We start from the raw sequence: 5,000 nt of genomic DNA, 5'->3' as shown, positions 1-5,000 counted from the left end.
CCTCGCCTTGTACATTTATGCATTCGAATTGAACTCTACATTTGAACATGATCTTAGTATTTTTCTTGTTCATTCTAAGTCCGATGTTTAGACTTTCTCTATTCAGATCGTTTATCAGTTGCTGCATTTCATTTGTAGATTCACTGAAGAGAACAATATCCTCTGCAAAACTTAGAATGTTTAAGTATTCGTCTTCTATTTTGATACCCTTTCCGTTCCATTCCAACTTCTTGAATATTTCCTCAAGGCAAGCAGTAGACAGTTTTGGTGAGATGGTATCGCCCTGTCTAACACCTTTTATAATTGGTATTTGATCGGTTTCCGTGTGGAGCTTGATGGTCGCTGTCCCAACTTCGCCTATATCTTCCTTTTATTTTACAATATACCTCCTCTACTCCCTGTCTTCGAATACTTCTAGTACTGCTGGTATTTGTACAGAGTCAAATGGCATTTCGTAATCGATGAATGCCATACACAGGGGTTTCCTATATTCGTTTATTCTTTCTCTTCTTTGGGTGAGCGTGTGGATGTGGTCTGCGGAAGCCTGCCTGTTCTCTAGGTTGGTTAGAATCCAGACTGTCAGAAATTCGAGTTGTGATGACTTTTGCCATCACAACCTCCGAAAGCCTCGAAAAATGCAACAATTAATTTGGTATATAATAAAGGGGACGGAAAGGATCTAAAAAACTACAGACCCATAAGCCTCCTTTCAATTATTTACAAACTGTGTGTGTGTGTGTGTGTGTATATGTGTATGTATATATTGGTCTATCGTTCCCTCCCTATAGCATGTCCAAATCAGAAGGAAAATTAAAACCGTCCTTTTTAACCGCCCCTCCCTCACCCCCTCCACCCTCTCCGCATCTCCATTCTAAAAAAAAAAAAAAAAAAAAAAAAAAAAAAAAAAAAAAAGAGAGAGAGAGAGAGAAAGAGAGAGACAGAGACAGAGAAAGAGAAAGAGATAGAGAGAGCGAGAGGAAACGAGAGAGAGAGGGACAGACAGACATAGGCACAGAGAGGGAGAGAGAGAGAGAGAGTGAGAGAGTGAGAGAGAGAGAAAGAGAGAGAGAGAGAGAGCGAAAGAGAGAAGAGAGAGAAGAGAAAGAGAGAGAGAGTGAGAGCCAAACAGACACAGAGGCAGAGAGAGAGACACAAAAACAGAGAGAGAGAGATAAGTGAATCAATTTTTAAAAAGTAAAAAAATAAGATAACCCATTGATGCTTGACGATGAAACGCACTCCATTAGCCAATGATTAGACCCGGATGACAAACCATCAGTTCAAAGGATGACCTGACATGACCTCGGGGAATTTTGCGAATTATGGAAATGTAGATCAAAGGGTTAGACATTTTTTTTTTTTTTTTTTTTTTTTTTTTTTTTTTTACTTTGGGGGAAGGGTTCAAGTTTTTTTTCTTTCTTTCTTTTCTTTCTTTCTTTTATTCTTTTTGCTCTTGATTCCCTCTTTCTTATTTTCGACTAGCCTCGATTTTTTTCTTTTTTTGTTGGTTGCCCTTTTATATCTATTTTTTTTTCTTACTTTCCATTCTTCTCTTTTCTTTTTCTTTTTTCCTTTTTCCATCTTTCTTCTTCTTTTCCATTTTCTCCTTGACTGAACATTGGAGAATCATATTCGTCTTTGATATTGCAAAAAAGGATGAAAGTTGTTTCTGCGTGTGGGTTGAAGGAGCAGAAGTTGCCAAGATGTGTATTTGTGTTTGTGCGTGTTTGCTTGTTTGTGTATGTGCGTGTGTTTGTGTGTGTGTGTTTGTTTGCTTGTTTGTGTGTGTGTTTTCTTGTTTGTGTATATGCGTGTGTGTTTGCTTGTTTGTGTGTGCGTGTGTGTGTGTTTGCTTGTTTGTGTGTGTGTGTTTGCTTGTTTGTCCTCCCTCCCTTTCTCCCCTCCCTGTCTCTCTTCCCTCCCTCTCTCCTTCCCTCCCTCTCACCATTCCTTCTCCCCCTCCCTCCCTTTCTCCCCTCCCTGTCTCTCTCCCCCTCTCTCCTCTCTCTCTCTCTCTCTCCTCTCTCTCTCTCTCTCTCTCTCTCTCTCTCTCTCTCTCCTCTCTCTCTCTCTCCTCTCTCTCTCTCTCTCTCTCTCTCTCTCTCTCTCTCTCTCTCTCTCTCTCTCTCTCTCTCTCTCTCTCTCTCTCTCTCTCTCTCTCTCTCTCTCTCTCTCTCTCTCTCTCTCTCTCTCTCTCTCTCTCTCTCTCTCTCCTCTCTCTCTCTCTCTCTCTCTCTCTCTCTCTCTCTCTCTCTCTCTCTCTCCTCTCTCTCTCTCTCTCTCTCTCTCTCTCTCTCTCTCTCCTCTCTCTCTCTCTCTCTCTCTCTCCTCTCTCTCTCTCTCTCTCTCTCTCTCTCTCTCTCTCTCCTCTCTCTCTCTCTCTCTCTCTCTCTCTCTCTCTCTCTCTCTCTCTCTCTCTCTCTCTCTCTCTCTCTCTCTCTCTCTCTCTCTCTCTCTCTCTCTCTCTCTCTCTCTCTCTCTCTCTCTCTCTCTCTCTCTCTCTCTCTCTCTCTCTCTCTCTCTCTCTCTCTCTCTCTCTCTCTCTCTCTCTCCTCTCTCTCTCTCTCTCTCTCTCTCTCTCTCTCTCTCTCTCTCTCTCTCTCTCTCTCTCTCTCTCTCTCTCTCTCTCTCTCTCTCTCTCTCTCTCTCTCTCTCTCTCTCTCTCTCTCTCTCTCTCTCTCTCTCTCTCTCTCTCTCTCTCTCTCTCTCTCTCTCTCTCTCTCTCTCTCTATCCCTTTCTCCCTTCCTTCCTTCCCTCCCTCTCACCATTCCTTCTCCCCCTCCCTCCCTTTCTCCCCTCCCTGTCTCTCTTCCCTCCCTCTCTCCTTCCCTCCCTCTCACCATTCCTTCTCCCCCTCCCTCCCTTTCTCCCCTCCCTGTCTCTCTTCCCTCCCTCTCTCCTTCCCTCCCTCTCACCATTCCTTCTCCCCCTCCCTCCCTTTCTCCCCTCCCTGTCTCTCTTCCCTCCCTCTCTCCTTCCCTCCCTCTCACCATTCCTTCTCCCCCTCCCTCCCTTTCTCCCCTCCCTGTCTCTCTTCCCTCCCTCTCTCCTTCCCTCCCTCTCACCATTCCTTCTCCCCCTCCCTCCCTTTCTCCCCTCCCTGTCTCTCTTCCCTCCCTCTCTCCTTCCCTCCCTCTCTCCTTCCCTCCCTCTCACCATTCCTTCTCCCCCTCCCTCCCTTTCTCCCCTCCCTGTCTCTCTTCCCTCCCTCTCTCCTTCCCTCCCTCTCTCCTTCCCTCCCTCCCTCCTTCCCTCCCTCTCACCATTCCTTCTCCCCCTCCCTCCCTTTCTCCCCTCCCTGTCTCTCTTCCCTCCCTCTCTCCTTCCCTCCCTCTCACCATTCCTTCTCCCCCTCCCTCCCTTTCTCCCCTCCCTGTCTCTCTTCCCTCCCTCTCTCCTTCCCTCCCTCTCACCATTCCTTCTCCCCCTCCCTCCCTTTCTCCCCTCCCTGTCTCTCTTCCCTCCCTCTCTCCTTCCCTCCCTCTCACCATTCCTTCTCCCCCTCCCTCCCTTTCTCCCCTCCCTGTCTCTCTTCCCTCCCTCTCTCCTTCCCTCCCTCTCTCCTTCCCTCCCTCTCTCCTTCCCTCCCTCTCACCATTCCTTCTCCCCCTCCCTCCCTCCCTCCCTCCTTCCCTCCCTCTCACCATTCCTTCTCCCCCTCCCTCCCTTTCTCCCCTCCCTGTCTCTCTTCCCTCCCTCTCTCCTTCCCTCCCTCTCACCATTCCTTCTCCCCCTCCCTCCCTTTCTCCCCTCCCTGTCTCTCTTCCCTCCCTCTCTCCTTCCCTCCCTCTCACCATTCCTTCTCCCCCTCCCTCCCTTTCTCCCCTCCCTGTCTCTCTTCCCTCCCTCTCTCCTTCCCTCCCTCTCTCCTTCCCTCCCTCTCACCATTCCTTCTCCCCCTCCCTCCCTTTCTCCCCTCCCTGTCTCTCTTCCCTCCCTCTCTCCTTCCCTCCCTCTCACCATTCCTTCTCCCCCTCCCTCCCTTTCTCCCCTCCCTGTCTCTCTTCCCTCCCTCTCTCCTTCCCTCCCTCTCACCATTCCTTCTCCCCCTCCCTCCCTTTCTCCCCTCCCTGTCTCTCTTCCCTCCCTCTCTCCTTCCCTCCCTCTCACCATTCCTTCTCCCCCTCCCTCCCTTTCTCCCCTCCCTGTCTCTCTTCCCTCCCTCTCTCCTTCCCTCCCTCTCACCATTCCTTCTCCCCCTCCCTCCCTTTCTCCCCTCCCTGTCTCTCTTCCCTCCCTCTCTCCTTCCCTCCCTCTCACCATTCCTTCTCCCCCTCCCTCCCTTTCTCCCCTCCCTGTCTCTCTTCCCTCCCTCTCTCCTTCCCTCCCTCTCTCCTTCCCTCCCTCTCACCATTCCTTCTCCCCCTCCCTCCCTTTCTCCCCTCCCTGTCTCTCTTCCCTCCCTCTCTCCTTCCCTCCCTCTCTCCTTCCCTCCCTCTCACCATTCCTTCTCCCCCTCCCTCCCTTTCTCCCCTCCCTGTCTCTCTTCCCTCCCTCTCTCCTTCCCTCCCTCTCACCATTCCTTCTCCCCCTCCCTCCCTTTCTCCCCTCCCTGTCTCTCTTCCCTCCCTCTCTCCTTCCCTCCCTCTCACCATTCCTTCTCCCCCTCCCTCCCTTTCTCCCCTCCCTGTCTCTCTTCCCTCCCTCTCTCCTTCCCTCCCTCTCACCATTCCTTCTCCCCCTCCCTCCCTTTCTCCCCTCCCTGTCTCTCTCCCCCTCTCTCCTCTCTCTCTCTCTCTCCTCTCTCTCTCTCTCTCTCTCTCCTCTCTCTCTCTCTCTCTCTCTCTCTCTCTCTCTCTCTCTCTCTCTCTCTCTCTCTCTCTCTCTCTCTCTCTCTCTCTCTCTCTCTCTCTCTCTCCTCTCTCTCTCTCTCTCTCTCTCCTCTCTCTCTCTCTCTCTCTCTCCTCTCTCTCTCTCTCTCTCTCTCTCTCTCTCTCTCTCTCTCTCTCTCTCTCTCTCTCTCCTCTCTCTCTCTCTCTCCTCTCTCTCTCTCTCTCTC

Source organism: Penaeus chinensis, chromosome 22 (assembly GCF_019202785.1).
Source record: "Penaeus chinensis breed Huanghai No. 1 chromosome 22, ASM1920278v2, whole genome shotgun sequence".
NCBI lineage: Eukaryota > Metazoa > Arthropoda > Malacostraca > Decapoda > Penaeidae > Penaeus > Penaeus chinensis.
Note: the sequence above shows the minus strand (reverse complement) of the source record.